Source organism: Camarhynchus parvulus, chromosome 18 (genome assembly GCF_901933205.1).
Source record: "Camarhynchus parvulus chromosome 18, STF_HiC, whole genome shotgun sequence".
NCBI classification, from domain to species: Eukaryota; Metazoa; Chordata; class Aves; order Passeriformes; family Thraupidae; genus Camarhynchus; species Camarhynchus parvulus.
This window is the reverse complement of record NC_044588.1, coordinates 5,504,172-5,530,234: the sequence shown is the minus strand read 5'-3', so window position 1 is coordinate 5,530,234 and position 26,063 is coordinate 5,504,172. Positions and strand designations below refer to the sequence as shown.

The following is a 26,063-nucleotide window of genomic DNA, read 5'->3' as shown; positions in this document are numbered from 1 at the left end:
CCTTCTCAGGAAACCTTTGCTCTGCCCTTCCCAGGTCCCCTTCTGCTCCTCACCCCGAACCAGGGAGCTGCAGGTTCAGTGGGGCTGGACTCCACAGATTAGATTGCATCTGTCTGGGTATAAATAATTTACTGCTTGATGGTCAGAGTGAATTTAATTAGTTCTTGTTCTCCTGATAGAATCAGCCCACCGCTGCTAAAGCATTTCACTCCGAATTAGCCTGAGAAGCACTAACAAGGCAGCGCTAATTTTACACACACGACATCCCCCACAGTCTCTGAAAATACAGCTCCAGAGAGCAGGGAGCAGCCCCAGGGGGCTGGGAGAGGGGCAGCGTGGGGGACGGACCCGGGCACAGCCTGGCCAAGGAGGGATGTGGGGAGGTGGCGCTGAGGGGCAGCAGCACACAAACCCCATCCCTCCCCTTGCCTCCAGTTCCCCAGGGATCCGGGGAGGGGGCGAGGGGCAGGAGCCTGCGGCCGGCAGGGCTGGTGCTGCTGCCTGCCAGGTCCCCTCCTGCCCGGGGAGGGGCTCCCTGCCAGCTGAGTGCCCACCTCACCCCCTTCCTCCAGCTCCCGGGGTCACGCCAGGCCGCTGCTGCTGGAATTGCTGCCACAGCCTTGGAGCAGCACCAGCACACGTCAGCGCTGCAGGGGATGTGCGCCCGCTCACCTGGAAGGGAGAGCAGGGGGGAACGGGGGGACAGCTGTGGGAGAGGGGCACAGAGAGCTGGGCAGTGCCAGGTGTCGGCACCCCCAGCCCCAAGAGAGGGCTCTGGCACCCCACACTCAGCATCCTGTCCGAGCCCAGGCTGCACACTGACCTCATCCACCATGGAACCAGCCTAGGAGGGGGTCAGGCAGGACCCAAGGCATGGAAAGGGGCAGCAAGGCCCCTGCCCTGCAGGCTGCACCACCCCAGACCGAGCAGCACAGCCCCCAAACCCGCTGTGTTCAGGTGGGCACCCCCTGGAACACCCCACCCACCTCCCTGTGCTCAGTCAGGAGCCCCGGGCTCTGCTCTGAGCACGGAGCCGCTGTGCCCGCAGCGCTTTCCAGCGGCTGCCTCCCTGCTCTGACCTCCCCTGTCTCGGCAGGATTGATGGTGCCCATTAAGAGCCTGCCCGAGCCGCCTCCCGTCGGGCCGAGCTGGCACCGGGGCCACGCCGAGCCCGAGCCACACTGAGCTTGTGTCACACCGAGCTTGTGTCACACCGAGCCTGTGCCACACAGAGCCCGAGCCACACAGAGCTTGTGTCACACAGAGCTTGTGTCACACCGAGCCCGAGCCACACTGAGCTTGTGTCACACCGAGCTTGTGTCACACCGAGCCCGAGCCACACAGAGCTCGTGCCACACAGAGCCTGTGCCACACAGAGCCCGTGTGTGCCACGCCGAGCCCGAGCCACACCGAGCTTGTGTCACACAGAGCCTGTGCCACACAGAGCCCGAGCCACACAGAGCCCATGTGTGCCACGCCGAGCCTCAGCCACGCCGAGCCCTGCTGCTGACCCCCGAGCCCTCTGAGCAGCGTGGGGTGACGCCCCGCAGCCACCAACGCCCCTGCAGACACACACCCGGGGCATTCCCACCCAAACTGGGATTCTGGGATATGGGTTAGGGTTAGGGAAAGGCTCCAGCAGAACGATGCTCTGGTTGTGCCAGAGGGAACTGATGCTCCTGCTGGTTGCTGCCTGGAGCAGAGGCACCTCACCCGGGGAGCCCCCAGCAGCCTGGTGCTCCTGCTGGCACAGCCACGCTCCTGCACACGAACAAACCAGCTTGATCTCCCAGCTGACACACAATGGCTCCGAGCTGCCAATCCTCACCCAATAAATCACCTGCAAAGGTGAGGCGCCCACAGCCACTGGCAGCTGCCAGGAGCCCCGAGGGCAGAGGCCACCCTCAATTCACCACAGCCCGTGGCTGCTGGGCACTGGTGCCACAGACTGGGGTCATCCCCAGGGCACAGCAGCACGGGGGGAGCAGCATCGCTCCTGCTTCCCTTTTTCCCCCCTCCATGAGCTCACTCTCCCCAGCAGGAACAGCCCCTCCAACCTCCCCCTCTCTCCTATTTACGCATAAGCCAGGCTGACAACTCCTCTTCATCACGGTGTCAGAGCCTTCCTCGGCAGCCATGCATCTCAAGCAGGACAGCACCATAAATATTGCATAGGAGGTGTTGCTAATCTAGTTACAGGCTCAGCCTCTCACGCTCTTCCATCAGGAAGCCTTGGATTGAAATGGAAGTGTATTAGTATAATTTTATCAGGTTTTATTAAGCCTGGGGTCTCACGTTTTTGATATATAGTTTTAATTAAATTTTAAGTCAAAGAATGCAGTTGTTCATATTTTATCTCGCCGTGGCACGTCGGGAGGAGGCCGTTAATCAGCACGCACCAAAACATCCCCTTGCTCATGAGGAACGGGAGGGAACTTTGCCAGCAGAGCCCAAGTTCCCTCCCTCGCTCACAGCCCGACTGAGCCCCCGCCCAGCTCCAGCCCCTTCCTGCACCCTGCTGCCCTCCCGTGCCAGCACCCACCGGTGGGAGGAAGGAAAAGCCCCCAGAATGAGCAGCGGAGAGGGAAGGTGGCCCCGGGGCTGCCCCTGGCCGGGCTCAGCAGCAGCCGCCCCTGGCAGCAGGAGAGCAGGCAGGGACCCAGGAGCAGCGACAGAGCCCGGGGCTGGCTCCAGCGCCGGGAGGGACCTTCAGCCTCCCCTCAGGGCAGCCAGGGCACTCCGGGCTGAGCCGTGCACCAGCCGGGAGAGTTCCCTCCCTCCTGGGGAAAGGGGAGTCCCAGCCCCGGGCTGCGGGCACTGCCCACGCCTACAGAGGGTCCCCAAGGCTGCCGCAGCCCCTCAGGGATGGCACAGCCCCCCAGCTGCACTTCAGAGCCAGGAGCATCACCAGCGTGGTGCCCTTCTTTCTGCTAGGAGCAGTGTGGGGACACACATCGGGCTCTGTGCCTTCTGCCAGCAGGAGCAGCAGATGCCACCACAGCTGGCACTGCCGCTGCCCTCACCTCGTGGCTCCCTGCCCAGGGAGGGCTGTGACTCCCCGGGGACACAAGGCCACAGTGGTGGCAGATTGCTCCCAGGTCCTCGGGAAAGGCTGATTCATGCTGGCGGGAAGGAGCTGCAGCACCAGGCAGAGCAGGGGCAGCTCACCTGCCCCAGCCCTTGGCCTGGGCACCGTGACACATCTGGCTGCAACTGTGCCCTCCCCATGCACGGCTGGGGCAGCACAGCTGCATGCCAGCCCCTGGAGCCTGCCCAGCTGGAGCACAGCAAACCCTCTGCTGGCAGCTGCAGCCGGGCCGGGGTCTCCAGAGACCTGACCTGGAGCATGTCCACCCCCAGCAGCAGAGCTGGAGGCACGGGGGCTTTGGGGACACACACAACAGCCCCACAGACCTGACCTGGAGCATGTCCACCCCCAGCAGCAGAGCTGGGGGCACGGGGGCTTTGGGGACACACACAACAGCCCCACACGCATGCGCCACCACTGCCTCAGCTGGGGCCAGGGATCTCAGAGGACTCCTGAGCATGGAAACAGCTCAGCCCAGAGACATCTCAAGTCCTGGAGCTTCCCTGGTGTGGAAAGCAGAGGAGCTGAGCACAGACCAATCTCTCCCAGCTGAGATGCTGAAAAAAGCTATCATCAAACTTGCCAAAACGTGCTCAATTAAAAACCATGTGTAATGCTATTAGCTCAAAAAACCAAGTCTCATCTTTCCCACATGGAGGTCCCCACCTGGGAGAGCAGCAGAAACCACCAAGCACAGCACTACAGGTGACAGGGACAGCCCTGCCAGCGACAGCCACGTCACCAGAGCAGCCCAGCAGGGCCAGGTGCCCACAGACCGTGGTGGCCCCAGGGGAGTAAGGGACCACAGGAGCTCTCAGTGCTCCCCAGGACTGCTCCAGCACTGCCCAGCCAGGCAGGTCCATCCTGGGAGCAGCTGAGGCTCACAGCCCGTGTGACAAAACACGGCAGTGATGTCCTTGCACGAGCAGGGAGGGAATCCCAGGACCAGCAGGAATGGTTCTGCTCATCAGCTGTAAGACTGATAGACTTGGGGGGTGGGGAGCGTGCTTTGCATTTCCTTCCTTCTCCTTTGCAAAGAAACAGGGATTTGGGGTTGGAGTTGAACTTCATCCAGAAGAAAAAGAATTTCATTCAAAAAGGAAGCAGTTGGACTGCTGAACACGCTCAGTCCCTGCTCCCATTGGAACAGGATTTGAGGCACAGGCAGAGTTTCAGGCCAAGCAGCCCCACTCCTGCTCCATCACAGCGTGTGGGTTACCCACCCTGGGACCCCTCAGCCTGACAGGAGGGACACCCTGGGCACAGGAACCACACCACAGCCAGCACTCAGCCCCGAGAGTGCACCAGCAAAGGCTTCCCATGCACAGGGGCTGCAGGAATGGCTGCTGGGGGGGATGGGGGATGCAGGAATCCTTGCTGAGGGGCTGCTGCCCCCAAACCCACAGCTCAGCACACACAACACCCCCGCCCCGAGCCCACCACAGCGAGGCAGCTGCCCACGGGCATCCTGCCACCCACCCTGGCACTGCTGGGGGCTGTGGTGCCACCAGGGCCCTGCGGGTGCCTGTGCCGAGGTTTCAGCTAAATTCGAGCTGGGCAGCGAAGAGCAGGGCAGCAGAGCCCAGTGCGTGCCACTGCAAGGCGAGTATTTATATCCTGCCCGCCGCAGCATCCCTTTGTAACGCACGGAGCCGTACAGGCAGGGCTGTCACTTCAGCCGTGTGTTACAAGTGTTTGATATGGAGATTTTGGCAGTGGGAATGGATGTACCTCGCTGAGAGGTTTATGTAAAATGACAGCTTCTGGAAAATGAAGCACTCAGATATTAAAAAAAAAAAAAAAAAAAAAAAAAGTACAAACAAAAGGGAGGGAGGGGAGGCCTTCGCTCCCGGAGGCCAAAGCAGATCTCTCCTCCCCGCTGGCCCCGAGCAGCTCCCACCCAGCACAGCAGCGACACAGCACCGACCCCACCGGCCCGGCTGGGCTGGTTCCGCTCACACACGCCGGAGCTGCCCCATTTCCATCCCATCCCTCCTCCTCCTCCTCTCCCCTGTTTACGGGCTGTGCCTTTCATCGCCGCTGCGCGGGGGCGGGCGCGGGCGGCGGGAGGAGGATGCCCGGGAGCGCTGCTGTCAGCGGGCCGGGAACGCGCTGCGACTCCTGCTCGGGACGGGCCACGGCACCGACAGCGCCGGGAACGCGCTGCGACTCCTGCTCGGGACGGGACACGGCACCGACAGCGCCGGGAACGCGCTGCGACTCCTGCCCGGGACGGGACACGGCACCGACAGCGCCGGGAACGCGCTGCGACTCCTGCCCGGGACGGGACACGGCACCGACAGCGCCGGCACCGCCGGGGCCCCTCCCCGGGCTGGGACCGCGGGTGCCGACACTCCCGTGCCACCGCTGGGACGGGGGATGCGGCACCCACGGAGCCGGTCCCCTGTCACCCTGCCGTGCTGGGGGACAGTGCTGAGCTCCACATCCCTCAGAGTCTGCACTACCGACAGACGCTGCTGGTGGAGGCACTGCAAGGGGAATGGATGCAATCCCACCCCCAGACAAACCCAGACCCGTGTCCTGGGGAGCGTTTGCTCCCTCACAGACTCCCACCACTCACCTCACCCGGCTCCATGGAGGCAGAGTGAGCACCCCCAGCAGGGCCATCTCACCCAGCAAGGAATGTGGCAGCAGCACCCAGAGGCTGGAGTCTGGCTCATCCTTCCAGAGGCACAGCCAGCTCCCTCCCTTGGCTTTACACCCTCCTCCAGCCCTGTGCCCAGCGGGGGGATCCATGCCACGGCCGAGGTGGAAGCAATTCCTGCTGCAGCCATAATGATCCATAAAGAAGCTGACTTGTTTCTTACCTCTCTGAAATGAAGGATGGTGATTACCCTCCATCCCAGTCCACAAAGCCTAATCCAAATTGATGGCCTCCCAGAGATTGCTTCTCTTGCCTCTCACCAATCCAATACCCAGCTCCCCTACACACATCGACTCAGGAGCAGAACGTCAGCGTAATTCACGCAGGCTCGGGCTGGAAAGGCCATTTATCCTGCAGGAAAGGCTCCTGGACAAGACATTACATTAACAGCACGTTAGGGAGAGCTGGCAGTGGCAGCCCTGCTCCTCCAGGCCACAGGCAGCAGGGCAGGATCTGCTCCAAGCCCTGTCAGGGACCCCTCTGCAAGGTGTGGAGGTGCCGAGAGCAGCAGAGCCGGGCACAGCTCCCTCTCGCTATAAATATCCTGGAGCAGGACTGACAACAAAGGCAGCAGCTGAAGCAGCACCATGCATGCCAGCAGCACAGCACAGCCACCCAGGGAGCTGCCCTGTCTGTCCCCACAGCCCAGGGAACCTGGGGGAAAACCTCTGATGTCCCATCCTGGGCAGGATCCTGGCACACGCGTGTCTGTCCCCCTGGCACAGGGGGTGCTCCAGCAGGGCAGGCAGCGGGGGAGCCTCAGCCACGGGCCCAGGACACGAGCCCTGGGGATGGCAGGGATGTCCCTGGAGCACCAGGCTCGGGCTCCACTTCACCGAGAGGCTCCGCCGACCTTGGGCATCGCTGAGCAGGAGCCCGGGGCCCCCGGCTGGGCAGCGAGGGCCCCAGGGGCTCCCGCAGCCCGCCCGGGGCACCGGGGGCTCCCGCAGCCCGGCCTCACACAGCCCGTGCCTGCCCTGCCTCTGCTGCTCCGATCTCGTCCTCATCGTGCTGCAGCGCAGGTGTGCGCGGCGCCCCGCGGGAGAGCCGCTCTCTAATTACACAGATAACAGCAAATGATGACAACAGACCACCGCGGGGACCGCCGGGGCCGCTGCCGCTCCCGCAGCGCGGCTCCGGCCTTGGACAGCTCTGCGCTCGCTCCCCGCAGCCCTGGGGATGCGGCCGCGGAGAAAAATCCAGGAGAGGGAGGCAGGGAGGGAGGGGAGCGGGGTCTCTTCACCCGCTGCCCACTGCAGCCCTTCTCTCTCCCCAGCCCCGCACTCGCTGCTCCCTGCACTCCCAGGAGAGGCTCCATCCATCGAGATGGGCGGGAGGGAAATGTGCTCTGGGCAGGGTGAGGCCAAAGCCATGGCACCATCTGCCCTGCCGGGCACCGGGAGCCCCTGGGAGCCCTCACCCGCATGGGCAGGGGCACCCTCAGCCGCAGCAGCCCCAGCCAGCAGCAGGGCACGGCATCCCCGGAGCCGGCACAGGGAGGGACACCCGTCCCGGCTCCATCACCGAGCCAGCAGCCAGCGCAGGCCCAGGGAAATGTCTGTGCGAGCAGCTGCAGGAGGCTGCCGAGCCGGGGGAGCCCTGACTCACCGGCTGCCATCGCGCCCGCCCCGCCGCAGGTGGGCGGCTGCGCCAGGAGGGCTGAGCGGGGAGGGGATCCCCGGAGAACGAGGAAAACAAACCCAAACCCGAGCGCTATTCACGGAGCCAGCACAGCCACCAGCCTGCCCGGGCAGCAGGAGGATCCCGAGCAAAGCCGGGAGGACCCAAGTGCTGCTCCCGTCCCTCATCCTCCCCAAAATTCTTCTGGAACCAGATGTGCCCTCAGCGGCAGGCCTCGGTGCATGCATGCGCATGTGTTTTCATCCCAGTCTTTAAATGAGGTCTTTGCTGAGAATTTACAATTCCCTCATGGCCTCAATCTTGCAAAGATTGCTTTTTTAACACTGTTGGGCTTTAATTCTAATAAGCCTCCTCTTTATTACGGAACCAGGTCACATTGCCTTGACACGGCGAGAAAATCTTTCATCGGGAAGGAAAATGGAGAAGGGAAAAGAGAAACCAAGGAAGGGAGGAGGAGGACGGGGAGACAAACAAACAGAAGCGGCTCCCCTGAGCCCGGGGACCGTGCGAGCCCAGGAGGGGCGGCGGGCAGGGGGCAGGGCCGCCCCGCGGCGCCGCTCGCAGCCCGGACGCGCAGGATTATTTCTGGTGCGGCTGCACTTCCCACGCAGCCTCCCACCCTGCGCTGCTGAAAACGCCAGGAGGAGCAGGGGGGAAGCTTGACAAAACTTTGACAGAATGAGGACAGAGTCCAGCCCTGCCCGGACAGACGGCCAGCACCGCCAGCCCGGCGCACGGTCCCCGGTACCAGGCGGGGACGGGATCAGCAGAGCAGCAGCACCGGGAGCCGCCAGCCCCGCTGCCGAGAGCACAGCCCCGCATGGCAGGGTGCAGCACAGCTTCGCCTGGCCCTCCAACACCTGCTCAAGCGGCCACTGCCCCTCCTGGAGGCTCCAGCACCGAGCAGGGGAGCGCATTCTGCTGCCTCCCTGCTCCCCAGCCCCTGGGGTTTGCCCAGCTCGAGGCACACAATCACAAAGCACCTCTGTCAGTGCCTCACATCGTGGCCATCATCACAGAAACACGCTGACCTCACACCCCACCTGTGTGCTCCCCTGTGCCCACATCTGTCACCTCCCAGCGCTGGACTGGGGGCAACTCATTTGGGACTCATGAAACCCCCTGGCTCCACTGGCTCCTGGGCATTGAGGCCACAGTGAGACGGGACTCAGGGCACTGGCCCCTGCTCCCAGTGCCTCCCCTGGCCCGTGCCAGCTTCGTGTCACACAGGGGGAGCACCCGGGCTGTGCTGGGGCACAGCAGCGTGTGAGCGTGGCACATTCCATGTCACCAGTGACAGCAGCAGAGCCTCCTTCCCCACCTGCTGCAGAAAACGAGCTCTCGGACAGCCCAGGCTGAGCTCTACCACCTCAAAGAGCCCAAGCAGGAGCCTTTTCCAGGGTGGGCAAAGGGACAAGGCTCCAAAGGCCAGGGTGGCAGTGGGGGAAGGCCACGGCTGCTCCAAATGTAGATGTTGAATTCTCAACACTGGCAGCTGCACTCAAGGCAGGAGAGGCAGGGAAGCCATGCACTGGGGTAACCATGGCAACTTCACGGAAGTTAAATAAAAACTTCTTTAAAAAAAGCTAACGAGGTCCCTGAATCATGCTTTATCAGCTGTGTTGCTATAAAGATCGAGATCCAGCCAGCTCAGGATTCCTAATTACTCCTGCAATATACTGGAGAGAGCTTTATTTAAAAAAAAAACCCCGGCTATGCACGGAACAATTTGGGCCTCTCCACGCCGGGATTGGCACAGCCCATGAAGCACCTCCCCAGATGGATCTGCTGCTCAGAGCCTTCCCAGCCTGCCTGGGGGGCTCAGGGGCTGCAGCCCAAGCCCTGCTCTTGTGGGGGGACACAGGGAGAGCCCCACCAGTGCTGCTGCCACATCCTGCCCTGCCAGCACAGCACTGCCCCAGGAGCATCCCATGCACCCACCTGGGGCTGCACTCTGGCTCTGGTGCCTGCAGCAGGGGCTGCCCACGGCCCCCCTGGCACAGGGGATGTTCTCCAGCATCACCCATCACCCTGCATGCTAAACCCCTGCACGGGAGCCCTGCAGCCCTGAGCCTGCCAGAGAGGGACTGAGGCAGCAGGCAGGGACACGCTGGCCTCAGGGGTCACCACGCCAGGGCCAGGGAGCAGCCGAGGCAGTGCCCAGCCCAGCAGCTCCCACCCCACGGCACAGAGCTGCCATCGCTGCCCACGAGCCAAAGCAGAGATCCTGAGAGCTCCCAAAGCCCTTTTCCTGCACAACAGGCTCTTGGAGAAGCCCAGTGAGGCCTGGAGAGCGAACAGAGCCTCCCAGCCCACGGCCAGACTGGTGTGCTGGAGCACACCCACATCCCAACAGCCCCCAGCCATCAGCGATGGCCCCAGCACTGTCTGGGAAATCCCATCAAACCCCATTTCCACCAGCCACAGCGCCAGAGGCTGCTGGAGGACCCAGCAGAGCCAAAGGTTTGCCAGCAGTGACCAGGGACCCCCAAAGGCAGGGGCACAGGACAGCAGTGCCACCACCCCCTGCTGCCCCACACAGCCTGAGCCCCAGAGAACGCAGGGCCACTGAGAGACCCTGCTGGGCACAGACCCTGAACCACCCCACTGAGCCTAAGCATGCCAGGGTCTGCCAGGGAGAGGGCTGCACCATGAGCAGCTTTAGAGGGTTATTTGAGTCTTTATTTTCACAGCTTATGGTAAGAGTAAGTGAATTATGAGTATTATTTACTATATTTTTAAACTCGTTTAATTTAAGCTGATCCTGAATGGAAATTAGAATCCAATTAAAATGTGGGGGGAATGTCAGCGTTTTGAAGCAGATTATTAAGCAAAGCTACATTAAACATGTTGGAAGCATAAATATTGGGGAACAAGTTCTATATTTACAAGAGGATTTATTCAGCTGAGAAGTATCATCCACAGCCCAGGAACTGAGGAACCCGTTATCAAGGTCAAGATTTTATCAGCAGGTCTCAGATTCTCACATCTGTGCTTCACCCAGAGCTTGATTAAGAGTTTAGAAGCCTGGAAAACTCTCCCTTTTGCTCCAGCTCCTGCTTTAGAATTAATTGTTTATTGATCCAACAGGAGGAAAATATTCTCTCTTGCTGCAGAGGAGCTGCCTGGAGCTGAGCCTGTTGTCAAAAGCTGTTTTATCACTTCCATAAATTCCAGCTGTGGTGACTTCCTCAGCTCCAACCACCCTGTTTGTCCAGACACCCTCACAGATCCCTCTGGTAGCTCTGGCACATCTCAGCTCCCAGGCCAGTGCCCACATTCCCATTTCCAGGAGCCCCCAGCCCCAGCAGGCTGCCCAGAGGGAGCAGCAGTGGCTCCATTCCAAACCCACCAGTGCAGGTCCTCTTGTGTAAATCCCATTGTACCCCCAGCTCCTGCCTGGGCACTGCTGAGTGCAGAGGGGCACAGGGGCCCAGCGGGAGAGGAGGGAACCTGCTGGGGCCTGGAAACCCCCATCCTCATCCCCATCCCCATCCCCATCTCACACCTCCCAGTGCAGCACCAGCCCCGACTCCAGAAAAGCCTTTTTACCTTTTTTTCCCCCCCAGGTAGAAAAGCATCCCAGAGGGGAAATGGGGCAATCTGGCAGTGTCCATGGGAGTGTGCACTTCCTTCCACCTCTGGGAAAACCAACAGCAAACCACTGGGGAAAACACAGCTTTTCCCAGCCAGGAAACCCTCTGGATCCCCTTCCTCCCACCCAGGATCTGTCCTCTCAGCCCCCGAACCTCCCAGGTGAGAAGGGTGGGAGCAGGAGGGGACACATCCACAGCAGGTAATGGAACAGGAAAAGGGATCCTGGGCTCCTGTGTGTGTTTTCACCCGTTAGAAATTCAATTTTGTCTCGTCAGGAAGAGCCAAGGATGCCTGGAGCATCTGCGTGCGAGCAGAGCAAAGGGGAGAGCTGCCTCAGACTGGTTATCAGGGGTGCAAAACAACTGGAACCTCAGTAACTAACAAAAGGACAGATTCTGCTTCCTCATCTGGTACACCCCAGCCTGTCAATTAATCTGCAGGAACACACATCCCAAAATACCTCCAACAATTCCAGCAGAAAGCACTGGAACAGCACCGCCAGCAGCCTGGACAGCGAGAGGCGGAGGAAGGAGAAGCTGCTGTCAGCAGCACCGAGCAGCCCAGCCCAGGCAGGGATGGAGCAGCCCCAGGAAGAGCTCTGGGCTGGCAGCAGCTCCCTGGCAATGCCCAAGGAGCTCCAGGCTCAGCCACAGCTCCACGACTGCAGCACCTCCAGCACAACCCCCCCACCTTGCCCTGACCCAAACCTGCCCCCAGCTCCCCTTTCCCCGCCACGGCCCCTGGAAAGGAGCACATCTGCCAGAAGGACTCATTATCCACTGAGCTCTCACCCCGTAAGGCCGTAAATTAAAAGAGAACTCAAATAAATTACGGAACTTCCCTCATGCCTTTTATTATCTCAATAACCTTCAGAGGGATTTATCCACCGTCAGCTGAGCAGCCGAGAGCGCCGACAAACCAACCCAAGAAATGCACAGCTCAGAACCCTCACAGTCCAAAGCAGGAATTTGGCCCAAGCTGCTGCAGAGGGCACTGAGGGGACCCTCAGCCCCCCAGTGCCTGAACAGAGCTGCCTCAAACCCCACCAATGCACTGCCCCCTCCAGCTGGGGAGATTCCCCTCAGCCACGGTGGCAAGAGAACTCAACTCTCCCATCCTGGTGGCACAGAGGAATCCTGCAGGGCAGCAAAGCAGCAGCAGCTGTGGAGGGACAGGCCTGCCACCAGCACAGGCTGCCTGGGATGTCACCCTGGTAATTCAGAACGACATGTTCTACTGATGGGAGATGGAGAAACAGTGAAAGGGGAAAGGGAAAATCCCCAGCCCGTTCCACAGAGGGGCTGTGTGAGCGAGGGGTGTATGGAGGGCACACTGCTGGCCAAGGCTGGGGGAGGAAGGCTGCAAGAGGTGGCTTTCCAAAGGGGACATCACAGACAGCAAGGGTTGGTATCCTAAAACATCCTCAAACCTCCCAGGCTGCCCAGGAGCAGCAGGAAAGGACAGGAGAGGCGCTGCCACAGCCCTGTCACCAAGCACAGGGCGCCCAGGAGAGATGCCAGCCTCGCACCAAGCGGGCTCCCAGGGAGGTGCCCGTCAGTGACAGCTCCTTCAGCACCCCAGTCCTGCAGTGCCTGTCCCCACACCGTGCCCACACTGCCAGGGAGGAGCAGGAGCTGCCACTGCCAGCCTGGGGCTTCCCAGCCCCTCCGTCCCCAAACGCAGCCGGCAGAGGCTCACATGCTGCTGTGGTTGTGTGCCCGGTGCCAGGGCTCTCTGCCGTGCCAAACAGCCACGCAGACCGCTCCAAAGGAGGTGGGGGGAAATTAAAATCCTTCAGGATTTTCTGTGAACCAACAAACAGAGCCTCAGCACCTCTCCCCAGAGCCAGGAATGAGCTACGACCAACAGCCAGGTCCAGGCAGCCCTGCCAGCCCCAGCCACTGCAATCAGCCCTCCCTGAAAATTAGCAACTCCGGGCTCTTTCTCCATCTGTTAGCCAGAAAAAACAGCCTTAATTTCTTGCTTTGTGAGGCTTTATCAAGCCTCAACCATTTTAGCCTGAAAACAGGAAGCTGTTTGGGAAGCAGAGTGCCTTCATCTCTGCACTGTACCCGGCACGGCCAGGCCTCCAGCTCGGGGTATGAGCAGATTGCAAACAGCACCAGGCAGCAGGATGCACCCAAAGCCACTGAGAGCTGAAACACAAGCCCTGGACATCCCAGAGAAGGATGGGCACATTAGATGGGAAAATGAACAGGGCACTCACCAATGGTGAGCTATGCCCACCCTGGGCTGTGCCCCCCGGACACAACACAGCAGCCAGAGCTGCCCTGCCCCAGCACCAGGTGTCTCTGGAGGCAGCGAGCGAGTGCCAAAGCTTCACCAAGAGCAGCCGAAAATAGCTGGGATTGTTAATGTCACGCTCACTGGAGTGAGAAGCTGAGAAATCCCTGCTCCCCCCATCCCTCCGCCTGCACACACGAGCGCTGCCAACGCCTTGCCAGGCTGCTCCCCCAGCTCCGGGCACTGCCCGTGCCCCACACCGCGGCTCTTTGCCCCAGGTGTGCCCTGACGCCCTCGGGGGTGACGCTGCAGGGGATGCTGAGCGCTGAGCAGCTCCTGGCACGCACACCTCCGGGGACCTGGAAACGGCTGGAGAACGGCTCTGGGCACTGCCACACGGGTAACGGCACCGGGCGGTCACACGCACAAACCCCAGGGGACCCCCGAGGGGCCTTGGCCACACACCCGCCCCTCCCGGCGCCGAGCCCCGCACGTACCTGCACAGGGAGCCCGTCCTGCAGCGAAATTCCCGGAGACAGGCAGGAATTCAGGAGAAGAACAGCCCAGGGAAAGCGGCCTCGCCTGCCTGATTGCCCCACAACTGACCCAGGAGCCTCTTTCGCCTCCTTTATCCAGACACCTCACCCAACTTTTTTCCTACAAATTACCTTCACCTGGAGGCTGCGATGACCGTTAGCGCCGGGTTATTGCCAGCAGCTGTCGCTAATTAAGGGCCATAACGAATCCTTAACACAAACTTAACGGGGCCCTGGAACATCGCGCGTCGCCCCCTTGACCGGGCCGGCTCAGCCGCGAACCCTCACGGGCTCCGCCGCCGCGGAACCGGATCCCGGAGCGCAGCGGGGACCGCCCGGTGCCGGGGCGGACGCTGCCAGCCCGGCCTCCCCCGCTCCTTCGGGAGCCGCCAGCCTTCCCCGGGACGCGCTCGGGCCGCGCCGCCCGCTGCGGCTCCCTCGGGTGGGCATCCCTCCCCAGAGCCGCCCCGCTCCCCTCCCCGCTGCCGCCGCCCCCGGCAACTCACGCGCTCACACGTCCCCCGCCGCGGCGGCGCAGGGCGGCCGCGGGTCCCCGCCCGCCGAGCGGCATCTCCCGAGCAGCGGCGACCGGGGCGGCCCGGCGGCGGCTCGGGCTCTCGGCGCTGGCTCGGGCTCTCGGCGCTGCGCTCACCGGGCCGCCTCGCAAGCGGCTGCGCCCGCGCCACCGGAGCCACCGAGCGCGCGCGCCCGCCCCCGGCCCCGCCCCGCGGCTGCCGCCCCCCGCCCGGGGTCCCCTCCCTCCCTCCATGCCTCCCTCCATCCCTCCATCCCTCCCTCCCTCTGCGGGGAGACCCGGGCGGGATGGGGGGCTCGGGACCCTCTGCCCGCTCCGCACACGCTCCCGCCGCTGCGCCACGGAAAGAGCCGCGTTTTGTGTGTTTCTCCCGCAACACCGAGCCTCCAGCAGCGGCCCCGGCACCGAGCGGGCAGCCCGGGGCTTCCTCCCAATCCTCCCCGTCCTCAGCAGCACCGGCACTGCGGCCCCGCGGCTGGCGAGGAGCAAAGACCCCCGGACAAGCCGGAGCAGCGACACCGATTCCACCGCTGTGCATCCACCGGGGCACCGGGTGGGATGCCCGGACACTGAAAGGGATGCCCAGGCTCGCGTCAGCCCCTGGCAGGACGGGAGCAGGAAAGGGGATTTCCAATCCTCACTGCCAACGCTGGGAAAGGCGAGGCGGTGCCGGGAGCCCGCAGGATGCGGGTCTGGAGCATCCCTCAGACCCCCTAAAGCTCCGTGCGTGTCTCGGCCTCTTACCCTTCCTTCCCTTTCAATCCCACGTAGGGATCTCCGGGCAGCGATCCGGGCATTCCCGGCGCAGCTGGAAGCTTCCCGGGGTGTTATGCAAGAGCAGACCTCTGGCATTCACGGCTCTCCCGCTCTCGGCTGCTCATCTCCTCCCCTGGGGAGCCGGCGGAGCGGCGCAGACCTGCGCTGTCGGACCGAGCAGAGCCCGGCTGTCAGCGGGGCTGCTCTGCCCCTTCCCGGGCTCGCTTCCATCCCGGAGAGAGCCGGGAGCCGCTCTGCCAGCCAAACCCCGCGAGTCCCACCGGCCATGGGGATGTCACAGCGCTGTGACAGTGACCTGCTCCTGCTGGCGTTCCTGGAAGGGGCTCAGCACTTTTTCCCGGCTCAAACGATTTATTTGTGGTTGGCAATAGTTAAGGCTGTGGTGAAGCTCCCCAAGCTCTATTTCCTGAGAAATATCTGGAATATCCACAGCCTGCTTGAGCAGGAAGTTATCTCCTATGACTTTAGCACAGGGTCATCTCTGACACTTTCTCAGGCTCCTGCAGAGCCCCCCAGTCCAGGCACTGCTTCCCCTCCCTCCCCAGGCTCTGAAGCCCACCCTGGAGAAAACCACCAGGGTTGTGAGGAGCCGCCACGTGAGCGAGGACCGTGAACGCCCGGGCTGCGCCTCACCCATCCCCACATCTATTTTGTATGATCCGCGGGTATTTTTAGCCCTCGGGGCCGCGGCAGCCTTGTTCTCCCGACAAAGGCAGCCAGGCCCGCTCTCGGCTCTGCCCCGCTGTGCCGCTTCCTCACGCTTCACTGAGGCTGAAGATGCTTTAGGCAGCACATTTGGAGAACGAGGAGCTGCGAATGTGGGAGAGCTCAGCTCTGCAAACCTTCCCGGCATCCCGAGCCCCGCAGCCGGGTCCCGGCTGGCTGCCATCCCATCCATCCCACCCATCCGCTCCTGGAAGCGCACACCGCTTGTGTGCAGCACACCGAGCGGAGCGGGCTCCGGTGCCGGCATTGCTGAGCAGCCCACCGGAACGGAACAGGCCCGGGCACCGGCACCGGGAACCGGGAACCGGGCGGGAACCACCGCGGGGGAACCCTCGGGGGAGCCTGCCCGGGGATCTCCAGGAGGGCAAGCGGAGGAGTGTCCTCCCTCCCCGGCCGTGGGAGAGGAGGAGGAGGAGGAGGAGGAGGAGGAGGAGCAGGCGGGGGATAATGGCTGAGGATGCACGGAGCGGCAGCGGAGGGAAGAGCAGCCGCTGGAAACGGCACAAAGCAACAAACCCTGCAAGGCTGTGTGTGAACCGCGGGAACAAGTATTACTCTGGGAAAAAAGCTGCTTTTCCTTTTTCCTTAGCCGGTTTCACAGCCTATTTGCCATCAGGGCCTTCGTTTGGAGGCAGTCAGAGCTGTTTAAATTACTGCTGCTGGGATTGGTTTTATCTTTAAGGAAGACGAGGTTTTCCCCGGAGCTGTGGCTGGAGTACAGAGATGACAAGACCCAGTGCGGCTCCATCTGGGTTTTCCCTGGACACAGCTGCTGGAATGCAGAGTGGGAAGGGGAAACCAGCCCCAGCTCTGGGGATCCCCTCAGCCCCCAGGGCTGAGCACTGTGCCCCATCAGGGCCCTGCCAGGCATTCCAGTCCTGGAATCTCCTCCACAAGGCCACAGAGGCCACTTAGCAGCAGGGAGAGACACGAGACAATGAGGCAAAGCCCCCACGTCCCCCCATGGCCCTCAGGGACCCTCGGCTTTGAGGTGCCCAAAGGATGCCCAGCCCCTCCTCAGGACTCTGCCCAGAAAGGGGGGGTTTGCAGCGGGTTCAGCCCTGGCACAGCCCTGGCACAGCCCTGGCACAGCCCTGGCAGCTCGAGCCTGGAGCTGCCAAGAGCTTCACCTGCCAGTGCCGGTCCCCCCAGCGGGCCGGGGGCACGGTGCCAGCTGGAGCTGTCCCCAGAGAGCTGCCAGGACAGCGGGTACCTGCAGCACCCCTGGCCGCAGTGGGGAAGGTGGCATGGCATGGCAAGACCCGGGGCAGTTTTCTCGGCAAGTGTCAGATGCCCTGACCCAAAAAACCCAAAGTGGAACGTGCAGTGCCAGCGAGGCACTGGGCAAACACACTCAGACTGCAAAGCACCGTGGGAGGAGCAGGGAGAGCCATGCTGATGGCTTCTGCAATAATGCTTTTTTAAACATAATTTCCGATAGATTTTATAGCTAAGTTATGTAACGTAATGAGCAAATCTACAATGCAATTGTCACTGCACATTAACAGCGAAACCCTGAGCCTCTATTACACTAACAAACTTATTAAATCAGTGAACATTGCGCTGCATCAGTCAATTATTGAAACAATGCCAAGATCGGGAGAACAATCTGATATCCATTACAGGGAGCAGGAGCAGGGATGTGACCGGGGCTGCCCGCAGCGCTGCGTGCTTTAGAGCATTCCGCGGATTTACGGCATCCTGGCCACCTCACCTGCCGGCATTCCACAGCTGCTTCCCCTCTCCAGGGAGGGAAGGAGCCCGAGCCAGCCCTGTGCTCACACCCCAGGGCCCTGCTGAGAGAGGAGCAGGGAGGGGGAAGCGCCGCTGGGGCTGGGACTGCCCTGATGGCAAGGGATGGGGGCCGCGGCATCAGCGGCACTCAGGGACAGAATCCGCCCTGCAAAGAGGCAGAGAAAGCCCTTGGGAAAGCGAGGGACACCTGGCAGCGGGTGCTGCCAGCACTCGGACACCGCTGCCCCCTCCCAGGTACCGCCCCGGGCCCCACCACTGCCCTGATCCCAAAGCAGCCAAAGCCTCATCCCTGCCTGCTCCCCCTGAGCCCCTTCCCAAAGCCTCATCCCTGCCTGCTCCCCCTGAGCCCCTTCCCAAAGCCTCATCCCTGCCTGCTCCCCCTGAGCCCCTCCCAAAGCAGCCAAAGCCTCACCCCTGCCTGCTCCCCCTGAGCCCCTTCCCAAAGCAGCCAAAGCCTCACCCCTGCCTGCTCCCCCTGAGCCCCTTCCCAAAGCGCCAAAGCCTCATCCCTGCCTGCTCCCCCTGAGCCCCTTCCCAGAGCCTCATCCCTGCCTGCCCATCCTGAACCCCTCCCAGAGCATCCCTGGAGCACCAGGGGAGCAGCAGTGGATGCAGCATGGCCGGGATTCACCTCGCTGCCCCTCTCCAGGGAGCTGGCAGCTCTGTGCCCACATGAGCTCATCCCTGGCTCCAGGGCTGCAGCCACCCACTGCCACACAGACTTCCAGGGCAGGGCACTGCTCCAGCCCCAGGATGGGGCACGAGAAGGTTGGCAGGGGTTTGCCCCTGCAGACCCCCAGCTCTCACATCCCCCTGGACCCTGTGAAATCCCATCAACGCCAAAGTGACATCCTCAGGAGATTGTTAAATGTGAAATAATGTGAGCCTGGGGAAAACCTGCGAAGATGTCCATGCAAACACCTCAGCAGAGTGTGCCTTGCACCTCGGTGAAGTGATTTGACACAGCACTAATTATGCAAATTAATCATCAGTAAATTAGCTCCTTGGTTATTTATTTATTTTGCATTCTGCGCCGCAGCCCAGCAGGAGCAGCACCCGGAGAGAGGAGCAGCTCCACTCCGGCTGGGAAGGAATGTTTGGTAACATGTTGCATGATCTGGCCTCCCCACATTCCTTCTGAGATGAAATTTGGAATTGATTTGCTGGTATCACACCGCTCCCAGCCCTCAATATGTCATGGCAGCTAATGAACCGTGCCACAGACACATTTATAACCCACTATTAGCCGCTTCCATCGCAAAGAGATTTTTTTTTTTTTCCCTCTTTGCTCTGATGTTCTCAAACTTGTAAAAACAAACCAAACATCACATACACAGAAAAAAACCCCAATGACCAGCAACACCAGAATCACCACAGCAAACACATCTGAAAGTGAGCTACTTGTGCGACTCCCACCCTCCCTCCTGGACCCAGCCCTCAAGATACAGAAAAGGCCCTGGACAATGACCCAAAATCCCCCCGATTTTTCCCAGGTTCCTTCCACCCCAGCTCCCTCCTGGCCCCAGCAGCAGCTGGAGCTGGGACCTGGCTCCAGAGGGGGAGCAGGAGCTGGTGCTGGGGACAGGACTGGACCGGCGCAGGGACATTCCCCTTCCTCCCCTTCCCTCCGAGCCTCATCCAAGCCTCACGACGGGAGCGACAACTCTATCGGGGGAACAACAGCAATTCAATTTACCGAGATCATTGAGGAGGAAATTATTTAATATTCTGCATGGAATTTCGTATCTGAGAGCATGAACGGCCCTGTTCCATCGGAGATCTGTTCCTCCCAAACACTCAGCTTTACGTTAGGAGGCAGTGGGCTGCCAGGGACAGGCAGGAACGGCGCTCCTGGAGCCAGGAGAAACAAACAGCAGAGAGGCACGGGCGCTCCCCACGGAGCAGCAGCTCTGCCACCAGGGAGCGCAGCCTCCCGAGGGGCTCTGTGCCTCCTCCGAGGGAGGATGCTCCCCTCGCCATGCACCGTGTGTTTCACAGGAGCTGCTCCTCCCACATCCCCAGGGGCCCTCGGCTGGTGGCCTGGCACTGCCACCCGGTGCCACTGAACAGCCAAAATAAAATGGTGCCACTTCTGAGCACCCCCGTTTGCTCCTCCATCCAAGGGGGAGCCTGGATTGGGCACAGCAGGATCAGGGAGAGCAGAATTTTACCGTGGGGAATTTTCCCCTTGGCTGTGCATGCCCGTGGTGCTGCTCACGTGGATCAGCACAAGGTGATCACTGCAGGGGGATGCCAGCACTGAGTGTCCCCCAGGGTGTGCCACTGCCCAGGGCTGGTGCTGCAGGTCCCTGTGACTGTCCCAGGGCTGGGCACACCCCCTTGGCACAAAACCGACATCTCTTCGGTGGAGCGAGAGCCACCAGGGCTGGGCTCCCCCAAGGATGTGCCAGCCCTGTGCTGCAGAGCCCCGGCTCCATCCCCTCTGCTCCTCTGCTCCCCTCTCTCTGCCCTGGCGATGTCTCTTTCCCCTCACACACACACAGAAGCGATGGTAAGTAGCAATAATTTTGCTTCTGTATTTGTGTCACCAAAACTTCCAGCTAATTCCTGTAGCTGCCAGCATGGAGGCACTAATACCTCTGTGAAAGACAAAGCAATTATTTCTAAACATAGCTTGTTCCTTGCATTGTCACCACCCCAGCCACCCAACCCCTGGGCCGCTGTTAGCATCTTCCTTTAACTGGCAGGGGAGGAAAAAAGAATGTTTTCCCCCAAAACCACATCCCTGCTCCTGCCCAGGTGACAGACACCCCGCTGCCTGACCCAGACAGGGGCACGGTCGCTGTGCTCCAGCGTCTCCAGCTGGATGGAGACACCGTGTCTGCCGCAGGACCCTCTGCAGCACCAGAGCTCGTTATGCTGTGGGTCCGCGCTCAAGGCATTAAAGCGAGCCATAAAATGACAAGTGAAGTGAAATAAGGGATGTGAGCAGCAGGGAGAATGTAAATGGTGGCACTGGCACAAGCACAGCACCCTGCAAGCGCCTGTTCCCACTGCTCAGCACCCAGGAGGGGACACAGCCAGTGCATGGGGGTCCCTGCCCCTCCCTCAGGTGCCCGCCCCATGGCGCTGTTTGGGCTCAGAGCCTTGAACAAGGCACGGTGCCCTGAGCTGGCACAAAGCCCCCAGAGCTGTGAGCAGCCCCTGCCCCAGGTGGGCACATCAGCCCTGGCACAGTGGGCACAGGGAGGGGAAAGGGCTGCAGAGTTCATGAGCGGGCACAGGCTCCCCAGCAGGGCTGAGCTGAGGCAGCTCCTGGAGGCAGCACGCCCGGGTGACCCACAGAGCACCATGGTGGACATCTAACGGCGCTTCCCAAGGCTCCAGCACGCAGAACCTCCTGGCTCTGCCATGGCATCATCCCCTGTCTCCATCCCTCCTGGCCTCTGAGGGCTTCATGGGAGCAGGCAGAGGCTGAGCAGGAGAACAGGAGCTGCACCCCTGCCCTGGGATTTTGGGCAGAGGCTGAGCAGGAGAACAGGAGCTGCACCCCTGCCCTGGGATTTTGGGCAGAAGTTCAGCAGGAGAACAGGAGCTGCACCCCTGCCCTGGGATTTTGGGCAAAAGTTCAGCAGCTCCCAAATGCTCACACAGCTCCAAGGTGAGCGGCTCCCAGCCCTGGGCAGGGCACTGGGATCCTGCTCTGGCTGCTCCCCATTCCATCCCGGTGACATCCTCCACATCCCCCCCTGCCCAGAGCTGCCCAGGCTCCTCCATCCCAGCTGCCACGCCTGGGGAAAGTGTCAGGGATGCTCCAGGAGCTGTCCCAGGTGTGTCACACCTGCAGCTCCCAGGGGAGGGGAGCCTGGAGCAGCCCCGAGCCAGGAACAGGGACAGCTCCCTGGGAACTGCCCTTAAAAATATTTCCATCACACTTCATAGTCAACCTGCGCTACCACCTCCAGTAATTAACCGCTACATTTTAATTAAACATTGATTAGCAACTAATTAGTCTAATGATTAGTCACCTGAAGGAGACAAAGCAAAATACTGGGGCTGCCAAGATAGGAGCCGGAGAAGGCAAATGATGAAAGATGAGAGGCAGCTGAAATTCCTCCCCTGCTTCCCTCTGGGCCAAACACTTCCTCGTGGTTTGGCCCTTCACAGATGAAGCTTCGAGGTGAATTTTTCTAATTGTGGCAATTCTGTCAGAATCTCAAGTGAGTGGTGGGGAGGAGACCGAGTTATTTCATCTTTCCCATCAGATCTCAGGTTGTTAACGCAGCTAAAGAGCCTCTCCCAGCCCGAGGACACTGGGACTGTCACCGTAACAAAGTCAAGGGAGACTTTTGTGCCTTCAGTCCTGCAGCATCCCGAGGAGATCCTTGTGGAGAGCAGAAGCCCCCAGGCCCAGCACTGCATCCCCGGCATCCCCTGCACCCTTCAGAGCCCCAGCACTGCATCCCCTGCATCCCTCAGAGCCCCAGTGCTGCATCCCCTGCATCCCTCAGAGCCCCAGCACTGCATCCCCTGCATCCCCTGCACTCCTCAGACCCCCCAGCACTGCATCCCCTGCACCCCCTGCACTCCTCAGACCCCCCAGCACTGCATCCCCGGCATCCCCTGCACCCCTCAGAGCCCCAGCACTGCATCCCCTGCATCCCTCAGAGCCCCAGTGCTGCATCCCCTGCACCCCTCAGAGCCCCAGCACTGCATCCCCGGCATCCCCTGCACCCCTCAGAGCCCCAGCGCTGCATCCCCTGCATCCCCTGCACTCCTCAGAGCCCCCAGCACTGCATCCCCGGCATCCCCTGCACTCCTCAGACCCCCCAGCACTGCATCCCCGGCATCCCCTGCACCCCTCAGAGCCCCAGCACTGCCTGTCCCGGTCCCACCCGGGCTGTCGCTGTCGTGCCCTGCCCGCTGGAGGGGCTCCCATCACTCCGCCCCCCTCCCCACAGCAGTGCCGCTCCGCCCGGCGTGCAGGGCTCTGTCAGAGCACCCCCGGGCTCCGGGCCAGAGGAACAGGGTGCCAGGGCAGGGCAGAGCCCTCGGTGGCAGCGGCAGGGCACGGCACAGCTCCCTCCCCTCGGGGGATCCGGGCTGGGCACCCGCGGCCTCTGCCCCGGGCACATCCCGGTGCCACCCTGGGACCCGCAGGTCCCTGCGAGCGCCCTCCCCACCGAGCAGGACATCAGCCCGCCCCAAAGCAGCCCCCACGCTCCCAGCCCGGCGCGGACACGGCACGGCACTCACAGGAGCCGGAGGGCCGGGCCAGGTCCCGAAGAGCAGCGGAGCCGCGTCCCGGGGCTCCCGTTCAGCCCCGCGCCCCGAACGGGCTCCCGGTGCCGCTCCCGGTGCCGCTCCCGCCCGGGCTCCGCTCGGGGCTGTCCCCGCAGCCCCGCTCCGCACCGGGGCGGTGCTGGATGAGATGTTTGTTATTGCACTGGTCCCTCCTGCGAGATAATCCTATTTACTCCATCACTTATGCCTCAGAAAACCACTCTGGCTGAGGGTTATGAAAGCGCTCCCAGCACGCTCCCCCGGCGCTCCGCAGCTCCCTCCTCCCGCCGGCTCCTCTCCCATTATCCCCGGCAGCTCCGCGGCCCCTGCCCTCCCTCCCTCTCCCTTCTCTTTGCCCTCCTGCCCGTTCGAGCCTCGCCGGGTCTCTCATCGCGCCCCTGCCCATTTGCAGCTCCTCCCGGCGGTTTTAGGGGAAGGTGAAGCGATAACGCTGCGGTTATCGCTGGGGTGCTGAGCCCAGCCCAGCCCGGCCCGGACCCCCCTGGGAAGGGCCGGGGAGGCCACGGCTCGGCGGTGCTGCCCGAGAAACCCATGGGCATCTCCCCCTGCTCAGGCACGGGAAAATCCCCCAGGGAGGTCACCCGACGGCAGGATGGGGCGGGCCGGGCTCGCAGGGAATAACGCAGGGCAGGAGCCACGAATCTGCAGCCCAGCCCGGCCAGCAGGACCAGGGCAGGAGCCCCGAGCCCCGCGGACCCGCACGGGGGTGCGAGAAGGGTTAAACCAAAGCCTCGGGCTGCGGGACATCGATCGCCTCGCACGGCTCCTCACGCTGGGATCGCTACAATCCATGGGGTCGGGCCAGGGGGAGGCGGCTCAGTGGGTACTGACACCTTCCTCCCGCTCCTCCTCCTCCTCGTGCTGGGAACGGCCCCGCTGGGGCTCCCTCGGCTCTCCCAGAGCTCCTGTTGGGGCTCCCTCGGCTTTCCCAGCTCCTGGAGCTCCCTTGGCTCTCCCGGCCCCTCGGAGCTGGAGGCAGAGCAGCAGCAGCAGCAGGAGCGAGCGGGCAGGGGCTGCCCTGGCAGGAGGGCCGGGGCTGGGCTGTCTGCAGGCGCTGCTGCTGCTGCTGGGCACGGCCTCGCTGCGGGCTGGCACACCTGGGCACGGCCTCGCTGGGGATTGGCACACCTGGGCACGGCCTCACTGCGGGCTGGCACACCTGGGCACGGCCAGGAGCTGTCCCAAGAGAGCCCCTGCCCTCCTGCCCTGCCCTGCCCAGGTGAGGCCGCTCCAGCAGCTCCGGCCCCGCAGCCTCAGCCAGCTGCAGGGCTCTGGCAGCAGGAGGGGCAGCGGCTCTGGCTGTGGCTGTTTCATGCTTCTACAAAGCAATCTGCTCCTTGGGCTCCTGTGTTCCTCCCTCTTATGCAACTGCACAAAATGTAGAGGAAAACAATCCCCTGGATGCTAATTTATCCGAGGAGCTCGAGCAGCTTTGCACAAGGCAGCACTTTCAGCAGGAAAAACACAAAGGGAACAGCCATGTCTGAAAGGCTGCTCCTGAAATCTGCCCTGCCCTCTGGGATCCTGCCCTGCCCAGCTCCCACAGGGGTCCCTGCCCACATTTCTGCTTCCTACATCCATCCTTGCACCCATCCCTGCATCCCTGCCTCCTGCTGCTCACTGCATCCATCCTGCACCCCTGCCTGCATCCCTGCTTCCTGCATCCATCCATCCCTGCACCCATCCCTGCACCCATCCCTGCCTCCTGCTGCTCCCTGCATCCATCCCTAGCCCTTGTTCCCCTCCCTGCCTCACCCCTGTGCCCGCTGGGCAGGCTCTGCCTCTGCTCACCCCCTCAGGAGCTGAGCTGGGGCTGGGGGGATCCAGGATCAACCAGGACCAACCCAGGATCAACCAGGACCAACCCAGGCCCAACCCAGGATCAATCCAGGATCAATCCAGGATCATCTCCCACAGCTGCCCTGGGGCTGGCCTGCCCCGAGGTGCCAGTGGCCAGGGATGCAGAGCCAGCGCAGCCTCTGCACTCTGCCAGCCTGGCACAGGACTGCACTCACGTGGCGGTACCTCAGGGTCCCTGCAGTGCCCAGGCCAGGGCAGCAGCTGGGCAGTGCCCCCAGCACTGCCCCACACGCACAGCCCCCAGTGCCAGGCACTGCTGGCACGGGCACCTCCGACAGTCACAGCTTGCATGGTGCAAACCAAGGGGTTTAGAGCAGCCGAGGCAAGGGATTGATTTCTTGCTTTGCTTTAAGTGCAGCTAATGTAATAGGTAATTTATTTAAATTGATAGCACGGAGAGAAACTTGGTTTTTCTCTCCTCTGAAAGGATTCTGCCGTGTTGGGTGACCCAGGTGAGCTGCAGAGCTGGGCTGAGGGCCCTGACACCTCCCAGTAGCTGCCTGCATCAGCTTGTCATATTTTTCAATTCATTACAGCCATTTTAGCAAACAACCACTATGGATTTTTTGTTACAACAGCTCTTTCTGTTAGCTGTGTGTGAGCTGGTAGCTGCCTTAACCACTCATAGCAAAGCTTTTTCCCCCAGGAAGGGGTCAGGGATCCCCACAACCCCCCAGGTGAGCAGGGACAGGGGGTGAGGGGTTCCCCCGTGCAGGCAGCCCAGCCCAGGGGTTCATCCTTCACTGGAGCCCTTCTGGGATGTGCCGGGGGATGCTCAGAGTGCCTGGCATGGGCACAGCAGGGCACTGAGGGGAGGGAGCACCCCTGGGTGTGAGTGTGGCTCTGACACCCCTGGGGATCACCCCCAGTGCTCCCCACAGGATCCTGCAGGTGCTGAGCCCCACAGCAGCCCCCACAGACTGCACTAACGAGGAAATGCTGTAATTGCGTGCCCAGCCCTTCTGACCCGGCCTGAGGAGGAGCCTGGCCCTGGTGCCTCAGTCAGGGCTGTGGGCACACATCCTGCAGAGCCCAGGGGAGCGGGCAGGGTGCTGGGAAGAGGAGGGGACACTTTCCCCGCGGTGCCCCGGGGAGCCCTGCAAGCTGCGTGTGACCCCCAGCAAGAGGCAATGGATGGGGAGGAGCAGGGGGCTGAGCTGGGGCTCCTTGGTACCTCCACCACCGCCCAGGCTCTGCATCCCGGCCATCCCAGAGCTCCCCGGCCCCGGCAGGAGGCAGCCCCGCTCCCGTCAGGGTTACAGGTTCCAGCTGATGCTGCTCAGGCAGCCCCGCTCCCTGCAGGCGCTCCCACCACTCTGACTGCGCGATAGGGAACGTCACAAATGCAACTTGTTGCCTCTTTCCCAGAGTAAT

At 62.1% G+C, this 26,063-nt stretch overlaps 1 protein-coding gene across 14 annotated transcripts in view; it reads right to left on the bottom strand.

Moving 5' to 3' along the window:
- The window catches only part of RBFOX3 (RNA binding fox-1 homolog 3), a 139,198-nt gene that overhangs the window by 90,525 nt on the left and 22,610 nt on the right, over positions 1–26,063 (bottom strand). The window contains exon 1 of one of the 14 annotated variants that reach the window (XM_030961912.1): positions 14,278–14,340. The exons of the other annotated variants lie outside the window; for them this stretch is intronic. The gene's annotated coding sequence lies outside the window, so the exon portion shown is untranslated. Of the gene's footprint in view, positions 1–14,277; positions 14,341–26,063 lie in introns of those variants that run through there. 14 annotated transcript variants of the gene reach the window in all.